This window comes from Canis aureus, chromosome 15, assembly GCF_053574225.1.
Source record: "Canis aureus isolate CA01 chromosome 15, VMU_Caureus_v.1.0, whole genome shotgun sequence".
Taxonomy (NCBI): Eukaryota; Metazoa; Chordata; class Mammalia; order Carnivora; family Canidae; genus Canis; species Canis aureus.
The window spans coordinates 36,203,470-36,223,319 of NC_135625.1; the positions used below are offsets into that span (position 1 = coordinate 36,203,470).

Sequence of the window (19,850 nt, forward strand, 5' to 3'; positions counted from 1 at the left end):
GAGGGGCAGAGGGAAAGAGACTGTCAAGCAAACTCTCCACTGAGTACAGAGCTGGACACAGGGCTTGATCCCATGATCCTAGGATCATGACCTAAGACAAAAATCAAGAGTCAGACACTTAACTGACTGAGCCACCCAGCTGCCCCTACTCAGAGTATTACTTAATGAGAAGGAAAAGGAAGTAAGAAGTAATATTTGTTAGGATTAAGCATGTAAATACATTATTTCAAGGACTCTAGTAACCTAATGAAAGATATCAATATCATTATTGAGAAGGACTCTAGAGTTCAAACAAGTTATTCTAAGTAGTAAAAGAAATGATATATATCCAGTTCCGTGTGAATACAAATTAAATACACTTGTAGGAGAGAAGAGTGGAAGAGAAAGAGAAGGGCAAAGAGAAGAGGAAAAGGAAGGAGCAGTGATTGGTGTTGCCTTATTTTCCTCCATAGTCTGTATGTATACAAAAAACCTTGTTGTTTAGAGCAGCCTTGGACAGAAGACGTAGTTGAAATTTACTTCTGTGCAATAGAACTGAAAAGAAACAGTGACAGCTGCTGTGTTGATTATATATGGTGTGATCCGGATATTTTTTAAGGGGATAAACTTGAATAACTAAGGCAAAACAAAACAAAATAGCAAACAGCAACAAAACTTGTTCTACCTTACTATTCACAATCTCTTCTCTCCAACAATGTATGAAGCAAAAGGAACAGTCACAGGTTAGCATTTGGGGGACTGTAAAAATGTGAATGGTAGTTGAATTATATTACGCAGAGGCACAATAGGTAGGCAGTGGCTTGAGTTACCATGCATCTACACTTAAACAATAAGAAACTGTTTTGAATGAAGCTGTAATGGTTCTTAAAAATAAAATTTGAGGAATATATTTACATTGTTTTATCAGATTATGGTCATGTAGTGGAAAGACCTCCAAAATACTATATTAATATCATTGCAATCACTGAACTGGCTTTTCTCAGCACGTTGTATATGTGCATCTGGTGGTATGGGAGATGATTTGGTTTTGGTGGTTATATATTAATATATATTAATTAAGAAGGGTACATTATTTCATTAAATAATACAAGATGTCTTTGATTTAAAGGGAATATTACATAAGGTGAGGCAAGTTCATTTATGTATTGAATGTGTGAGCTGATCAAAAAATATTATTAGTACTTGTATAGGTAGTATCCAGATGTAACAAAAATCATGAGAGTGATACATTAATGAAATTTAGAAAACACACACACACATGCACATACCAGGTAATAAACTATAGGAGGTCAAATCAGGGAACTTAGAAGCCTTTGTCTTATCCATACTTCCAGCCCCTTGTGAAAAATGTAGCACAAAGTAGGTGTTCAAAAAATATCAAATAATTCAATACTAAATGAAATTTTAAAAACCACATTTACCTATATTCTGTGTTTGAGGAATTATTTATTCCTTCTGAACTGTCAAAGATAAAAATATATAAAATTTATAAAAAGAAATTATAGCAATTACTGTCCTCTAATCCCACAGGGCTATTTATTGTAAAATGCAAATACAATGATATAAATATAAGGGCTTTGTAAACTGCTGAATATCATACAAATTCAAGGTAATTTTATATTAAGTTCTTAATCCTCATGTCATAGATTGATAATATAGATGAATAGATTACCATTGTCCTTAGTGTTGGGAACTATGCTCGTATCATTAAAAAGTTTAGCGTTCCTAGGACATGTTGAACATTTTTTTGTAAGTGCTACAAGAAATAGAAATATGTGACACAATTTTGTTTCCCATACTCTGATTTGGTGACCAGTGTTTTACCAAACCCTTAAGTAGTTGGACAGTTTCAGAAGAGAACTTTAACTTTAGTACCTATACACATATGTATATGTGTATGTACAAAAATGAAATACATGATTAGCTACGAACATTAGAAGTCCTCCAGTCCTCATAATTCTTCATAATGTCATCATGAAAACTTTCCATGTGCCACCAGAATTGTCTTGATCAGTCAGCCTTGGCGTGATACATGAGTAAGGGCCACAAGTATATTTTGCCACTCTTCTCATTGAGAAGTAGATTCTAATTCCATTTCCCTTGAAACAGAAATGATAGTAGTGAATACTTTTGACCAACAGAATATGAGGGAAGTGACATCCAGTTTCTGAATCCAGGCTTTGGAGACCTGTTTCCACATCCTGTTCGTAAGAGAACTTTCTCTGGAAGCGCTGAACCACCAGGTAAGAACTCTGATTCCCCTGGGACTGTCATTCTGGAGAGACTACTTGCAAATGCTCTGATAGAGAATTTAGCTGAGCCAAGCCTTCCAGCCATCCCTGACAAGGCTCCAGACTTAAAGAGTTGAAGTTGCCTTAGCCCATCTAGATCACACTATCTGTCAGTTGAATATTGAGGTCTTTCTATGTGTTGTTAACACATAGAACTGACAGTTGTCCAACTCCTGGCCCATGAAACTATGAAATGTAATCCAGAGGTTGTTTTATGAAGTAGTGAGTGTAGTTTGTTATATCCTAATAGATAACCAGAATACCTGGCTTATAGTCAGGAGATCTCATTCATCTCTACCGTAATAATTCAATATAATTTGTCTGTTATGTGTATTTGCTGAAATTTTCTTTTTCATGTTTCTTAAATCCCTAATTCATACAAATAAAACAATGGACAATTGAAAAATAAAAGTAGTAAATAGCTATTTTAATGGAAATATTACAACTTCAAAAATACCAATATGAATATTGATGAAAATTTTAGTACAAACATGGGATGTATTTTTTTAAGTACTGAGACAAATGAGGCTGTATGATTTTTAAGCAACAACAACAAAAAGAATAAAATTGAGAAAGTATAAATTTAAATATTTTAAAATTCAGACCAGTCTATTTGCTGTTAAGAAATTTAGTCAAATGGTAGTGCAAAATTTATGGAGTCTTTTATGTCATTTTCAAACAAAACAAAGTAACCTCTTCAGCAATCCAAATGACTTGTTTTAACAAGTGCAGAACAGTTTTCAAGTAAAAATTGATGTCAACAAGGCACCATTCAAAGTTGTTCTTTCCTAACAAAACTGAAGTATAACTCACAATAAAACAAAGAAGCTTATAAAATCAACTGACAAGTTACTAACAAATATGGACACATCTGGATTTAAACAGTGTGGTTGCTCCCAGAAAGAGATTAAGAAGCAATGGCTAAAATATTCTGTTGTTATACAGATGTCTTTACATTAAAGTTGCCTAATATTTCTCCCTGGAATTACATTTTATCTAGCGTCCACTATTTCAATGTATTTACCTCTTTAGATAAAAACCAGGAAATTAAATGATTAAAGTCTCAATATTCTTTTTTTTAAGATTTATTTATTTATTTACTTACTTATTTTTTTATTTGAGGGGGCGAGAGCACTCAGGAGGCAGGGCAGAGAGAGAGAGAAGGAGAGGGAGGATCTCAGGCAGAGTTTGTGCTGAGCATGGAGTCCGTCGCAGGGCTTGATCCCACAACCGTGAGATCATGCCCTGAGCTGAAATCAAGAGTTGGATACTTAACTGACTGAGCCACCCAGGTGTCCCACAGTCCCAATATTCTTTTCATAAAACAATATTTACTTAGAAAGTGCTTCCAGTACTAAAGCAATTGGTCAGACCTTTGAATTACTTCCCTCACAGCTGAATTTGAAGCATATCTTGCAAGCAGCACAACAATAGCTAGGGGATGGACCTGTGGAGAGAATGGGGAATTAAGAATCATAAGGCCTGGATGCTATATCCAGTTCTGTCATTAATAGGATGAATTTGGATGGCAATGATTGTGATAATGAGCATGAGGCTGATAATTGTCTTTGTCCCAAATCTAAGAAGGTTGAGATCGGGCTTGAAGATATTGAATCTAAAGACCATGGACTCTGCTTAAGTTCAGTACACAAGGATTATTAAGCATCAAATAAAGACATGGGTTCTGGAAATGGCTGGTGGTGATAGTTACACAACAGTGTAAATGTACTTAATGCCACTGAGTTGTCCACTCAAAAATGGTAAATTTTATGTTAGGTATATTTTACCACAATAAAATTTTAAAAGGGCATGAGCAAAGAATACACCTAAACATGTCTGTCTCTCAAGCATTATGGGAATTCCTATTCTTTATGAGAATATAATCAGGGTGGACCCTCAGCTGTATTTAGCACCCTGTCTGGCATGAGAAATCTGCCATGCCTGAAAAACCCTCCAAAAGAGCATCATGATTTTCATCCTCCCCCCTGCAGAAGAGACATATCAATGCCCAGGCAGCACTTCTACCAGGTAAGACAATAGATTTGCCACCACTTCAGTCATCAGGTCCCCAAGGCCTAATGTCCTAATAATGAGGCCTGAAATGTCTTGCTGTGCCAATGTTATGAAGCTCTTTTTCCATATCTCTGCTGCACATTAAGAAACCTCATTTTGCTATGTCTATGTTGTAGAACCTGGGAAGTTTCCCCCCCATTTTTTTTTCTTTTTAATGTCAGGTTTGTCCATAGTTAAGCATGGTTATCTACAATAAAATAAAACCACCACAACAGAATTTAGTTCGTTCCATTTCCTGGTATTCTCCTGTGTGAAGGGAGCTTCATATTAGGACACTTGAGGTCCTCATTGTCTCTTTACTCCTTTCTGAGAGAAATAACTTAATCAAATTATTGTATTTGGAAAGAAAAATAAATAATGCATAGCTAGCCTCATCCTGGTTCCTTCTTAGAAACAGCTTTGCTCACACAAATTATGTCTTCTGTTCCTCCATATTGTACATTTTATAGGGATCTGCCTCAATGTGGGGAGATGCCTGAGATTGGGTGAATCTGTCTGGTTTCAGGTTTAATGTGAAGAAGCACATTTGCCTGTATATATGACCAATATTCTCCAATTTCAGCTTTTTTAGTAAATAAAGGTGAGATTTTTGTCCTTGGCCCAACTACCTTTCCTCATTCTATTTAGTTCACTTCCCAGCTAGTTTAGAACTTAGTTGGGCAAGGGGGATACTTTACTGAACTTATCAACACATCCTGGTATCTGCTGCACGGACTGGCGAGTTTGAAAAAGAGGCAATGAGTAAAATGTGGGAGACCATAACATATGGGGTGTAATTGAGGCTTTTTGCAAACCTGGAGCAAGTAGGTTGGGCTTTGAAATGCTTTTTTGAAATACATTGGGTATTCAGTAGATGATGTGTAGAACTTTCCCTTCTTGGACAAAGGCACACAGACATTAGCAAAAACACAGGCCTCCATAAGAGTGATGGCATTACTGAAGGTGTTAGTCATTTGAACAGCGAGCCTTAGCAAAGAATTGAGCATCAGCAAAGATTGAGGAGTGTAGATCTCAGCCCAAATCTAAGCAATAGGCCTTGGGAGAATTATCCAAACCAGCTGGCCCTGGCTGTATCAGCAAAGACCCAGCCATGTGCATGTGTGGGTAGTCTGGGTACCATCTGCAGTAGCTTGGACTCACAGGTTCTGCAGGAAATGGGATCCCTACTTGTCCACCAAAGAGGTCTCATTAGGCAGGCTCAGACACACACATTTTCAATCACACAGCACAGAAATTTAGTGGTCTTTTTCACTTTGGAGAATGGATAATTTTTGTTGCATTTAAACTTTAAAGCAATTGATTTCTACAGAACTCTAGTGAGGTTCCAGCTTTAAATGGTTAATGCTAAATAAAGTGTCAATGAGTGAAATGACAAGGTGCTTTATTTTTCTTCTTTTTCAAATAGGCAACAATAGCAGCAGAGCAGAAATGAGTGGGTGGGGAATTGATGAAAATGGGGTGAAAGAAATGTTGATAGTTGTTGAAGCAAGGAGATTGATGGATTGGAAAGAATAATTATATGACTCTCTCAACTTTTGTGCATTTATAAAGTCAGGCCTAAGTAGGTAGGCACTAGGTCTTATGTCTCATTTAGGGCCAAAGAGAATATTGTAGCCAGTACCCCTGAATTCAAAGAGCTTGTCTACATGGTCTCAAGTTTGGTGCCCATAGGTTAAATTCATGAGACTTCAGTAAAGAAATGGCTAATAATATTTAAATATGTCACTATACAAAGTCCACCCTCAATATGTCACTCAGTTGACAAAACCATGGTGCTCAAAGAAGGAATTAAAATTTGAATATGCCAGGGCACCTGAGTGGCTCAGTGGCTGAGCATCTGCCTTTGGCTCAGAGCATGATCCGGGCATCCTGGGATCAAGTCCTACACTGGGCTCCCCATAGGGATCCTGCTTCTCCCTCTGCCTATGTCTCTGCTTCTCTCTGTGTATCTCTCATTAACAAATAAATAAAATCTTAAAAAAATTAATATACTGAATGTTTTGAAAAAGAAAGACACCTTAAATAATTGTCTCATTTCTGATAAGCCTTATTGGTCAATGCAATTGAATGTAATTGGGAATATTAAAATGAGAATTAAGGTTTCAGGTTGAGATTGGTGTTAATCTAATACATGTATTTTTGTGGCCTATGTTGGAGTCTTTGGAGGAAAAAAAATCTATCCTGTATACCAGTGGCCTCAGGAAAATGCCCAAAGGATCTATACTTGTTTTGTGCTGGGATCAGGGGTGGAGGGCAGCTTCATAAATCTAATAATGATCTGTCCTAACAGACAGACCATCTCTTTTCCCAGAGAGGAATAGCCACATCTTAGCTGACCATGAACTTCTTGGTTGAAATGAATAGGTTAAAAGAACAAGTAGTAATTATTTAGAGAGAGTGGGAGAATGCTACTTCTTTCCTAGGTTTGGAGACTGCTTTCATATGGAAGGTCTTTCATTAGCACAGCATTCCCCACCCCTGTCCCTCCCTCCCTCCCTCCCTCCCTTCCTTCCTTCCTTCCTTCCTTCCTTCCTTCCTTCCTTCCTTCCTTCCTTCCTTCCTTCCTTCCTTCCTTCCGAGGAGATAGAATCCCTTAGCTAGTTAGAAGAAGAACCTGGGCATGAGTAGCTATGAAGTCATTAGGGCTGTTCTAACCTGTCAGATACATGATAGAGACACAACTCTCTTTGCAGTGAGCTTAGGCTATTAACTCTCTTCCTGCCACAAAGACCTAATTGGGCTGGTGCAGGAGCCCCCCAACAACTCTTGATGGTCATGTTGCACAAATCTCTGTAACTTGGAAAGATATGCCGTCATACTACAATGTAGCTTAACTGAAGCAGAAATTAGTCCCTAGAAATGTTCACATCAAGAAACTAAACTATGTAGCATTACCTTAAAACCCACATAATGAAGAGTGGGGCAGCTAATATTGAAGTTTGGAAATATTGTGAACCATGTTATTCAGCGACAGAATATTTGGTAAAAAGTATCACCTGTAATAACTCAAAAGGCATAATATATCCAATGAGCTCATAGGTCTTAATGAGGAGGTTAGAAAAAAACATTAGTACCACATGTTGCTTACTGTTAATTGCATTTGAAAAGGTGCTACAATCTCAGAAAAGATAGACTCATTTGCAAGAAATACAGAAAGGCCATGTGGGATTAGAAGGGGCCATTACTTCTTTCTCCAATAGACAAACTAGAAGTCATAGGAACTCCTTGGGCAGCAAAGCTGAATGACTGATAGAACTTAGCCCTGCTGATAAGGAAAAAAATCAAGGATTTTAGACATCACAAACGTTGTTAAAACTTGAAAAAAACATAGATTAATGTAGCATCCAGTAGATCCTTTCAGTTATACAATGTGGCTCAGGGAATTGAGGCTAAAGATGTGGTTCTCACCACAGAGCTTGATAAGCTCCAAGTACTTACTGGTAAGTCCAGACAGAGAGGCATGCATTTGAAAAAAAAAAAATGCAATCTTGGCTATTGGGATGTGGATCTGACTAGAATAAAATAGGGGGAAAAATGTCTTTTTTTGAGAATTGTACTATTTGGTAAACTATGAAACCATACTAAGATAATTTCAGACTCTTTGAGAGTTAAAAAAAAATCACCCCTGAAATCGTAGTTTTCCATGAGCAGGGAGCAAACTGAAAAAGGGGCTCTGCATTCCAAGAGGGTATGTTCTTCAATGTCCTCTTCAAATGTGGTCAGGGAGAATAATGACATAGAAGATCTTTCCAAAAGACAGAGCCAATTGCCATAGAAATTGCTGGACTATGAAGCATTTTCCAGGAATCAGAACTGAAGTATAATCAAGGATTATTACCTCTGCAGAGAAAGGCACAGATCTAGCATCTGCTGAGCAGGATTTAGAATCTCTATGAGCTAGTGATACAGAATGTCTTATATCCTTGGGTGTACCCCATTCTGAATGGGAATGCTAGGTTGTCCTGTTTGTGTTTCATGGTGCGTGGTGTCTATACAGGTGGAGAAAGTGAGGATGTGGGGAGAAAACTTATCTTTATACTTCATAGGTATATGAAGCAAGAAGCTCATAGCTGGACCAATACAAACGTTTTCTCACATCATCTTTTGATGCAAGGATTACCATTTCATCCAGATTCTAGACTTTGATGGATTCTTTGACTTTGGGTTGCCTTCCTAGGGAAAGAGGTGAGTCTATGTTTGTGTAGAAAGGGTAGTGTGTCAAACATTTGGTGGCAAGAAGGGAGAACTATGAGTTTTATAGGGCTGTTCACAAATATGCTGCTTCTCTTTCATTCCCTGAACATAGCATGATGGAACTTCCCTACCTACTTAAACTTCATTTGACCACATGGGTTGTTTTTCTCAATATAATGTGGGATGAACCAATTTTCATTACTTCCAGTAACAAGCTTACCAGCCAGTGCACTTCACCAAGCCCTCCTCACCATTATCACAGCTATCCCCTGCAGTTCAGATACTGGCTACTCCATTAGCTTGAGTCCAGGAGTGAGTTGCATGTGAAGCACATCCCAAAGGCTGACTGTACTAGAAATGTGTGTAGGCCAGAAATAAATTTAGCCCAGCCTGGCTGATATAATAGCCCTGGCCATTTATCTTTCTGACTTCATGGGAGCAAACCTGTCCATGGAGGGTATGTGTTCTGTTCCTGCATACCACAAGTCTTAAAGATTCAGTGATGCCTGGGGGAGGTGTATCAGAAAGCTCACTGTTTACAGATGTAAATTAAATCTTCCAACTTTGCCTTTATAAGTGATAAAAATGATTTGGTCCTAATCAGTGAATTCTTTGTCTGTCTCCATTGTTTCAAAATTCAAGTATAAAAGAAGAGGGTTGATCTCGACACATCAAATGCAATGTTTCTTTTTTTTTTCCTTTTAAGATTTTATTTATTAATTTGAGATAGAAAGCAAGAGAGCAGCAGAGGGAGAGGGAAAAGCAGGCTCCCCACTGAGCAGGGATCCCAACGTGGGGATGGATCCCAAGACACTGGGATCATGACCTGAGCCTAAGGCAGACAGTTAACCAACTGAGCCACCCAGGCATCCCAAATGCAATGTTTCTTAAGAAACATTTGCCAGGCACTATTCTAAGTGATTTGTATATGGCATCTTACTTAAGCTTCACAACTACCTTATGAAGGAGGCTGTATTACTCCCATACCCTTATGACCCTAACAGATATTTTTAATATTAACAATCTTTACAGAGGAGGGAATGGAGACACAGAGAAGTTAATTACCTTGTCCAACAAGTTTATTTCACTTCTTTTATCTTTATGATTACCTATTTTATTAAGTAAGAGGGGACACCATCAAAAGTGAAAGACACATTATTCTTTTTATTTGTACAACTCTCTGGGACTTTTTGTTTGATTTTTAAAATTCTGCATTATGGGACACCTAGGTGGCTCAGTGATTGAGCATCTGCCTTCAGCTCAGGGCATGATCCCAGGGTCCTGGGATCAAGTCCCGCATCTAGCTCTTGACATGGGGAGCCTGCTTCTTCCTCTGCCTATGCTTTGCCTCTCTCTATGCAGGTCTCATGAATAAATAAATAAAATCTTTAAAATTCTACATTATGCTTTCAGTAGAAAAGGATTTAGGATCTTTAGGAATAACTTAGCATTATTCTCCAAATAAATAATTCACTAAAAAGAATTCCAAGCAAGGAAAGGAATCTAAGACTTTATTTTTAAAATTGTACTCATTAAGAGGCCATCAGAACAGAAAAATGAGAAACTCTATATTGTCTATTATAGTCAGTATACAGTCAAATTTGATTTCACATTGTATATGAGATTTTGAGTCATTAGACAGATTATACTTTAAAAAAATCTTTGAATTGCCTTGATATAGATATAGATACTGGTTGCATAATTAAATACTATTTAGATGTATATAAGTCTTTGGATCTGAACTTTCAAGCAGCATGGACATCTATCATGACTTCCCAAGGTGTCCATACTATCCTGGTTGCCCTTGCACTCTAAAAGGTGTCTTGGTATGAGCAATAGATTAGTGAGCCCCTCAACTATATACCATTTCTTGATTTGCATGCAAAAAGTCATATCTTGTATTTGAAAAAATGTACCATGGAAAAATAAGAGATAATTATTAGGCGAGAACGAATTAATTTTCTATCAAGGTAAAATTTCTATCAAGATAAAATTTAACTGTGCAATATAGGCATGGTTCTTGTAGCAAAAATATAGAAAGCATTACAACTGACTCTTGTGTAGTTTCCTTCGCGGATACTGTAATGTACTTGATTAACTAGGGGAATGTTGATAGAAGAGTACTGTTTTTGTGGGGTGAGGCAAGGAGTTCTATATCCTTTATCACCAAGTATTTTTAGTAAGGAAAAAAGGAAGCTTATTTACCTTTTTTCCCAAAGGAATCACCAATCTAATTTGGATACATAGTTGATTAAGAATTTAAGGGCACTTAAGCCCTCAAAACAATCATGTATTATCACATTTTCATATAAAAGAGTTTTAGCCACCAGTCTGTTCTCTGATTGTTTATTTACAACCTTATTTGTAACCTTCTTTCCAGTATAAATTTACCTTGAATTGGTCTGGAGCCAGAATTTCTGACAGGTGGAGTCAAGCAACTAATGAAGTTAGTGTTTCAGCTGCATTTGCTGCTCAGGATATAACCCCATTAAGGTATGTTAGATGGAGGAAGAGTCTTCAGCATAAAAGGGTTATGAAAAGAAATGCAATTAAGTAGGTGGGTGGAAGCTCAATATATTGTAAGTTCTTAATGTTGGAAATTTCCATTGTTTATACAATTTTGTCCTAGAACTTTCTAAATAATAGATCTCTAAGTTCCTTTTTAAATTGTTAATCAGAATAATCTTCCTTGATCCTGATCCCTTTTCAGTCAATATCTGCTTAATCAATCAGATGTGAAGATAGACCAAATAGTTTTATAATAGACCATTATATACATAATATATTCTCATTAGCATTCATATGAATCTTTTAAAGGTCAAGAGGTCTCATATGTATTTTAGCTCTAAAGTGTTATATGGTATATATCAGTCATTTAATCTTTCAAGAATGTAGGTATAAATATTGAGGGATCCTACCATTAAATAGCATATTCAAAGAAAAGTTGTTTTTTTCTTTTCTGATAATTCAGAAATAACTCACCTAGGCTGTTTGTAATTCTATTTAAGGTCCCATAGATTAGTGATCTAAGGTTAGGTAAAGAAACATTCCTGCTGAAGCCATTGGTGATCTCTCATATTTGAAAGGTGTCTCCATTTTTCTAATTATTTTACATTCATATTAATTCATTTGATATAATAAGCTGAGTTAGGTATTGCTATTTTCACTTTTAATATGAGAATATTCAGGCCCCAAATTATAGCCCAAATCAATAGGGCTGAAATTGAAAATCAAGTCTTCTTCCAAGTCCAGTGTTTTCTTTTTCAGAAGAGCGCTGCTCTGTGTTAGTTGTAATAGGTGTTTAGAAAACTCAGTGTGTAGGGGTGCCTGGGTGACTTAGTCAATTAAGTGACTCTTGATTTCAGATCAGGTCATGGTCTCAGGGTTGAGATATCAAACCCTAAGTCTGTCTCCAAGCTAGGTGTAGAGTCTGCTTAAGATTCCCTCTCTCACCTTCTGCCCCTCCCCACTCTAACAACAAGAACAACAACAACAAATCCCCCTCAATATGTATTTATGTTCGTTTGATTTTAACTAGAGGCCTATGTAGTCTCTATATTCATAGAGAAGATACAAATAACCACCACATATTAATTTAAAAGTACAAATTTTAACTATGTATACCTCACATGGATTGATTGCTAGGATACATTGAAACCAATGTACTTTTGCCACACAACACAGAAGAGTCCATGCTAAGATTAAAAGAGGGTCAAACATTGTTCTTTCTGATTTATTCATCCAAGTGAATGCCTTCATTATTCATGACTGGTCACAGAATGGGCATCATTGTATTCAAACACCAATAGTACAAGTGCCCGATATAGTTCTCCACTCTTGAGCTTCATGATTGGTGTTCTAAACTCTTTGCCTTGACCTATACCAAAATCAGTAGCTTTTTACCTTATACAAATACAGCGATATTGGCCACAGTGACCTGTTTTAATCCTCACTTCAAAGTGAGATCAGATTTCAGGAGCCCAGCTCAGATGAAATACAATGTTCATCTCTGGCCCGTTGACAGAGCCGTAGTTCTACAGCTGTTAGATTCCATTTTGAACTGGCTGTCTTGCAGCAGTGGGTGGATTCACATTTTCTGTACATATATCACTTTAAGATGGAGATGAAAATGCTCTGTGTAAATGTAAGTTATTATCAACCATTTACAGGATTAAGGACTTCCCCAATACAGGCTGATGCCAGATATGTTATTAGTTCTGAAAAGCCATTACAGTTTATGGTGTCAGTGATCTGATGAGAGAATATAATAGGGACATCATCTCTGTGACCCAGCAAAATATCATTTAGACCTTCGATGAGATGGAAAAAAGACATTAAACTTATGGAATATCTTAAGGTACAAAGAATGGCAGGAGAATGTTAGGTGACCTTGTGTATCAAGTCTGTCATTGTTTCCAGGGATAGTAATAAAGGCTAAAATGGCAGATGTATCCACTGAAAAAATGAAGCCTTTCTAAAATACTTGGGAAATTGCATAGTTAATTAAAATAAAATAATCATAAACCACTGTGTGGTAGAAACCAAGCACAGCATTAATAACCACACAAACAGAACTTCTTCAAACTTCAAGCTAACTATCCAACCATAATTTGTTTTTATTTTGAGTTATACCACAAAATTCAGTCCTTTACTTCTCCAGTTCCCAGTTGCAGAAGATTAGATACACAAACAGCCATTTTGCATAATGTAAATTTGAAGTTTATTTGTATATGAATTCCATGTAAGTTTATTAAACCCCCTCACTTACTTATATCCCCATGCATCTATTTATCCACCAAACAGAATGACTGATAGGGGACGAGTTCATTGTGTCTTGGCCTAAAATGTGTTTGTTTTCTGTCCTTTCCTCCCACCAACTTTCTTTTTACTGCTATGAATGTTTTGCTGATTTTACTTTTGAGAATCATCTTTGCATTTCCTTTGATCTGCTTGAGCTATATCTCAGTAGACACCAGAGGGGAGTCAGAATCAGTATACCTAAGTAGCAACACTGATAGGGAAATTAGTTGTTAGTGTAAGTGAGAAACAATCTGGAAGAAATTTAGGAGGAAAAATCCCCCTCCATAGCTACATGTCTCCTACTTCATTTATATTTATTTCAAAAGGAATAGGAACTATAGCATGAAATACTCTGCCAGAGAAAATATGCTGTCTAAATGGGCAGCTTCAGATGCATTCTAAGTTGTAAGCAGGGACAAGAACCTAATATCAGTCAAATGTTGATGATGATGCTCTGCCCAATCATGTGGTTGTTATTGTCATCATATTTGCACCCCTGGCTACCAAAACTTTACATTTTTGTAGAAGAGTACAAACATTTTCTTGTGAATAAGCTCAGAATTGCAAAATAGCTGTGTAAAGTAGACAGATGTTATTGTCTGTATCTTACAAATAAAAGTATGTAGGACATAAGATATGTAATTCACCCATTGTCACATAGTTGGTGAGTGGCGGAGAAGAGATTTACAACCTCATTTTTTCTGGAGCTCAGACTTGTCACTACTTTCTTAAACTGCCTCCAGAAGCAGTGCATACTTAGGACCTGGTTAAAGAGTCAAGTGCTATTTGAAAATACTGTCTCTCATCTAGGTAATCTGAATAAGCCATTCTGGCCTGTATTTAAGATTTCTGAGTGCTACAGAAGCTACCACCTTAATAAGAATATTCTGGAAATAGAAAATTCTGATTATTTTGTGGAGATGGTGCAAGTTATAGGAGCTAGGAGGTTATGAATGGCCAGAGGGTAAGACCAAGGGGTAGTCCATTGAAAAAAGTTTGGATGCTCATTATATAATTACATCCTACTATTACTATGCTCTCATAAGTTTATGTCAATCTATATAGCATCCATGGCTGCTAAATGGTGGGGAAAGCTCTTGAGCTTCATGGTTGGTGTTCTAAACTCTTTGCCTTGACCTATACCAAAATTAGTAGCTTTTCTTTCCTCCATTAATACATATGCTGTACAAATTTGTGTGTATGCACATATATACACATGCATGTGGGTGGTCGGATAGAGTTCCTCTAGACTCCCCTCCATACCCTTTTAGTAACTCTACTTGAAAATTTAGTACTGCTTCCATGTAGGGGACAGAGTTGACTAATGACAATTATCTTAATTGGTTAGACAGGAGGCCAGGAAGTGCTGAAAGTAGAAGCTTCTAAGAGCAAAAAGAGATCCTGCCGATTGATCGATATCAAACCAAATTCTAAATTTAGATGCCTCTTAAGTCCCATTTTATTCATAATCTCTTAATCACCATGGCAAAGGAGTTCTTACATCTCCTGTAGTTAGTATCAGGGCAAGAAGTGGGGTCTCTATTCTCTCTGTGTCTGTGTCTGTGTCTGTCTGTCTGTCTCTCTCAGTGTTTAAAACATTTTTAATTTTAGAATAGGTTTAGATCTACAGAAAATATATAAACATAGTGCTGAGGGTTCTAATTACACTTGTCACCTAGTTTCCCCTATTGCTAACTTACTATGATAAATTTGTCACAAGTAAGCAATAAACATTGGTATGCTACAATTAACTGAATTTCCTACTGAATTCTGATGCCAGTAGTTTTTCCCTAATGTCACTTTTCTGCTCTAGGATCCCATCCAGGATATGACATTGTATTTAGACATCATGTCTTCTTGGTTTTGTCTGGCCTATGACAATTTCTCAGACCTTCCTCGATTTTGATGACATTGACAGTTTTGAAGAGTTAATGGACTATTTTGTAGAATGTTTATTAATTTGGTTGTGTTGGATGTTTTCTCATAGTTAGGCTGGGGTTATGGGTTTTTGGAGGGAAGACCATAGAGGTTAAGTGCCATTGGCATCATATCATATTAGGTCTACATGCTAATAATAGGTCTATATGCATCACTGTGCATAATTAGGTCTACATGCATCAGTATGATGCCTCATCAATGATGTTAACCTTCGACACCTGGCCAGAGTGGTGTTTGCCAGATTTTTCTCTGTAAAGGTACTTCTCCACCCTTTTACTCTTTGAAGGAAAGTCACTTGGCATAGCCTCTACTCAAACTTGGAAGAGAATTGTGTGGCTTTACTTCCTGGGTATTAGACTATCTACATAAGTTATTTGGAATTTCTTCCATTTGAAGAGGTTCTTTTACATTTAAACTTTCTTATACCACAACTATGCTAGTGACAAATTGTCTCAGTTTTTGTTAATTGCAAAATGTCTTTGTTTTGCCTTCATTTTTGAAGGATGTCTTTGATGAATTTAATATTCTAGGTTGACAAATTTTTATTTGCTTTCACTATTTTATTTTTTCTTTCTATTTTTTTTTTTTCTGGCTTGCATTGTTTCTGATGAGAAGTTAGCAGTTGTTATTATACCCCTGTAGGTGGTGACTGATTTCCAGATTTTCTCTTTAAAGTTGGATTTTAGCAACTTGTTTATGATGTTCATAAGTGTGTTTTTCTTTGTATTTATCTAGATTGGTTTGTCTTGAATTTATTGGATTTATGCATTGATAATTGTTATCAGGTTTGGGAATTTTTTTGGCTATTATTTCTTCAAATGCTTAAAAACCAACAACTTATTTTCTCTCTTCTCTCCTGAAATTTGAATTACATCATTGGACCATTCGTTACTATTGCATTGGTGAGGAGGACTTTATTTTTGTGTATGTGTTTGTATGTTTGTTCTATCTCTATGTGTTTCCATTTAAGTAGCTTCATTTGAACTATCTTTAAGTTTACTGATATTTTCTATATCAGTAAACAGCAATGTCTAATTTGCTGTTAAGCTAATTTCACTCTAGGTATTGAACTTTCACCTTTAGAGTTTCCATTTTTTTTTAATAGTTTCCATTTAACTTTTGTGATGATTTATTTGTTAACTCACTATGTCCATCTTTTCCTTTAAGGCATTGGAGTTATTTATGATGGCTCTTTTAAAGCCTTGATATGATCATTTCAACTCAACATTTGTTTAATCTCTGTGTAATTGTATAAACTTTCCCCCTGATTAAGAGTCACATTATCTTTTTTCTTCTTATATCTAATAGATTTTTACTTGGGGGTGGATGTTGAGAATGTTACATTTTTGATAAGCTCATTGTCAATCTCAGCTTGTTCTGGTCAGAGTTTGGTTTTAGGTTTTGCTGGAATAGGTCTAGAGTAGCCTAGCTCCTCAAGTGAGGCTTTTCTATAGAGTCCAGGATCTCACTCAAGGGCAAGTGTGTTCAATGAAGCCTTTCCACTCTGTCTAGTCAGAACTCCAAGGTCTGCCAGTATAGTTCATCACCTCCCAGGATCTCCATTTGGCTCATGGGTCCCCACTAGTGGTTTCCTAGAGATCTCACACAGCATTCTTATATTTGTACAACTTCATATTTGGCCAAAAGCAAGAGGAGTTCTTTCTAGATTTATGGGGCTCCTTATTTATGCAGGTCACTCCTCACTGGTCCCTGGAGCCACACATAACAATCTTCTCAGAAATGCTGGACTTTCATGTTTTTCTCCTGACTGACAAGACTGCTGCTCTCTCTTGTACTCCAATTCCTTATACTGCAATCTGGATATTGGCTCCAGGCAGAAAGTATGGTGCATTTGGAGCTGACATTGTATATTTTCCTTATCTCAAGAATTACATTCCTGCACTGTTTTCCATCATTTGAAAGGAATTGTTTCACATATTGTGTCCAAATTTAGAGTTCCTTGTGATAAAATGATGAAGTAGAATATTGGTTTTTGCCTAATAACTAAAACTGGAAGACTTATTTTGATAATTATTTAGTCATTCTACCAATTCAGCCAGCGTTTCTAAGTATTCCAGAGATATTGTTTTCTCAGATATTACTCCAAATCTGTTATTGTTTCCAAGGCATAGCATCCACCAGTAAATATATAAGGTAATGCAGATTCTGTATTACAAAAAGTGGGGAATCTAGAACATCAGAATATTTTAAATGAGTGACTATTGGAAATAGTACAGGTTATTCTACATCATAAAAACCTAATCAAGGAACAGAGAAAGACCCTGTAAATGTAGAGATATTCAAAGATACTCAGCTTTTTCAAGGACAATGTCAGATCCCTAAGGCACAGAGGAACTAACAGATAAAACAATTAGAAACCTTTTGTTTTGAGTCACAATTCACTCATTTTGTTGAAATTTCAGATTTTCATGTGATTGGTATCAGGCCTCCAAAACTCGAGCTTTAAAGAATATATGAATATGATGCTTTAACTTTACACTTTATCTACAATTAGCTCTTAAGAATGAATTGACTGGTATTTTTAAAAATTCTCTTACTATCATGACCTGGATATCCAGCATCTTTTTGGCAGAAAGGCAGGAATATTGGTGATAACCATGTGGTACCAGGAAGAAACAGCACCAAAAAAGAACTCTTTTTAGAACAAAAATAAAATAAATAAAATAAACTGCAATAAACTAATTAGAATAATTAGTTATAAGAACATGAGGAAGTCACTGTCTTCTGAAACCTCACTTTTTCTAGTAATAAGTATATATGAAGAAAGAACTCACTTGTTTACGTAGCACATGTATATATGAAAGCACTTTTAAATAGTAAAATGCTACATATTATAAAATTATAGCTAAATTGAGTGTTTTGCGGTATGTTTTAAGGGACATCAGAAGACATCAACACATATCCTTTGTTAGCTATTAATGCCTAAAAGCCCTATGATTTGATTATTTCTCTTTAAGACTTTGACTTCAGAGGGCCCCACCTGGAATGAATGAGGAATTAGTTTCTGTGCTAGTTTTGTTTACTGAACATCGAACTGAAGAAAATTGAAAGTAGAAACCTAAACTTTTTAAAAAGAAAGGGTTGGGAAGTCCTGGAGTTTGGTGTACCATTAGCATGAGCAGGCCTAGAACAGTGAAGTGGCCTGAGAAGAAGGGAATAGCATAAAGCAAAATGGGACACAGACAGAAGGGAGCGATCTTGATACAGGAGCTGACCTCTGCACTCTGGTTTAAACCCCACCCTAAATGGAAATTTTTGCAGCATTCAACACGCAATCTTTGTAACAACCCCCACCAATACACATAATGTAAGGGGCAGCAGTTGCACAAAAGGCAAGCTATTAGAGATAATTTAATTTTAGTTTGAAGATTGATATACTAAATTTTCTCTTAATTCTGTGGCCAAAGCATGTAAAGTGACTTGCTCTTAACACAGAGCTTGTTGGTATTAGATTTGGGACTGAGCTGAAGGCCCCTGGCTTTTGGCCCTTGGTTCTTTCCACCTGTCTAGGACACTTTTTATGTCTCTGGTTATGGGCACTGTAAGTGAGGACATAATGTGCCTGCAGTCCTAGCACAAACCAGAGGCATGATTAAATCTCTGCCATGGTTTCTAAATGTATGCTCATACTCCCAGGTGTTTCCAGACCTCTTTAAGCATGCTCTAGTAAAGTTTTGGACAGAAATATAGATGTGTGTTTCTCTCTACAGACAGTGATCTATCCTTATAGTATATATCATTGTTTTTTGTAATCCTGTGCTGGCATTGTTACTACCCAAGAGGTTAAAAAGATTGATGTATAACCTGGAGTGCTTTCCATTCCAAGAAGAAATACATGTTGCAAAACTGTCTTCTGGTTTTACTCATTGCCAAAATGTTATTCCTGAGGTTGTGTAGCCACATTGAAAGGCACCCTTAGTAGGTCTTGCACTCAAAATTCTGTAGAATGAGTAATTTTATGTGTTAATAAGGAACCTAAGACATGGAGTAAAGTACCAACAGGATAGATTTCATCTTCTCCATATCTAAAAAAAGACTATCCAAGAATTATTCCCAGTTCATTATAGCTCAGTTCAAAAAGAGAATAATGAGATTCTAAAAGCCTAACTCCTTCTTTTTAACCAATAAAAAAGCATAGATGATACCCAAGGATAAATGCCCACACAGTTTGTAGCGAAGCTATGATGAAATCCAGTCCCAGGGACTCAGTCCAGTGGTCAGGGCTCCTGTGAGGATTCATGCTATCCCAATGGAAAAAAACCTAAGTCAGGAAAATATCTTGAATAACTGACTTTTTCACATAAAAAAAAGAAGAAGAAGAAGAAGAAGAAGAAGAAGAAGAAGAAGAAGAAGAAGAAGAAGAAGAAATAATAGAGGAGCACCTAGGTGATGGAGCTGGTTAAGTGTCTGACTCCTGGTTTTGGCTCAGGTCTGATCTCATGGTAATGAGATAGAGTCCCACATCAGGCTCCACATTCAACACAAAGTCTGTTTGGGTTTCTCTCTCCTTCTCCCTCTGCTCTTCCCCCAACT

The 19,850-nt window shown here is 36.6% G+C and overlaps 1 long non-coding RNA gene across 1 annotated transcript in view; it reads left to right on the top strand.

Moving 5' to 3' along the window:
• The first annotated feature begins 4,876 nt into the window (after positions 1-4,876).
• The window catches only part of LOC144284001 (uncharacterized), a 29,383-nt gene continuing 14,409 nt past the window's right edge, over positions 4,877-19,850 (top strand). Inside the window, exons 1-3 of the long non-coding RNA XR_013352483.1 lie at positions 4,877-4,944; positions 8,411-8,549; positions 10,939-11,051. This is a non-coding gene — a long non-coding RNA (uncharacterized LOC144284001). The remainder of the gene's footprint in view (positions 4,945-8,410; positions 8,550-10,938; positions 11,052-19,850) is intronic.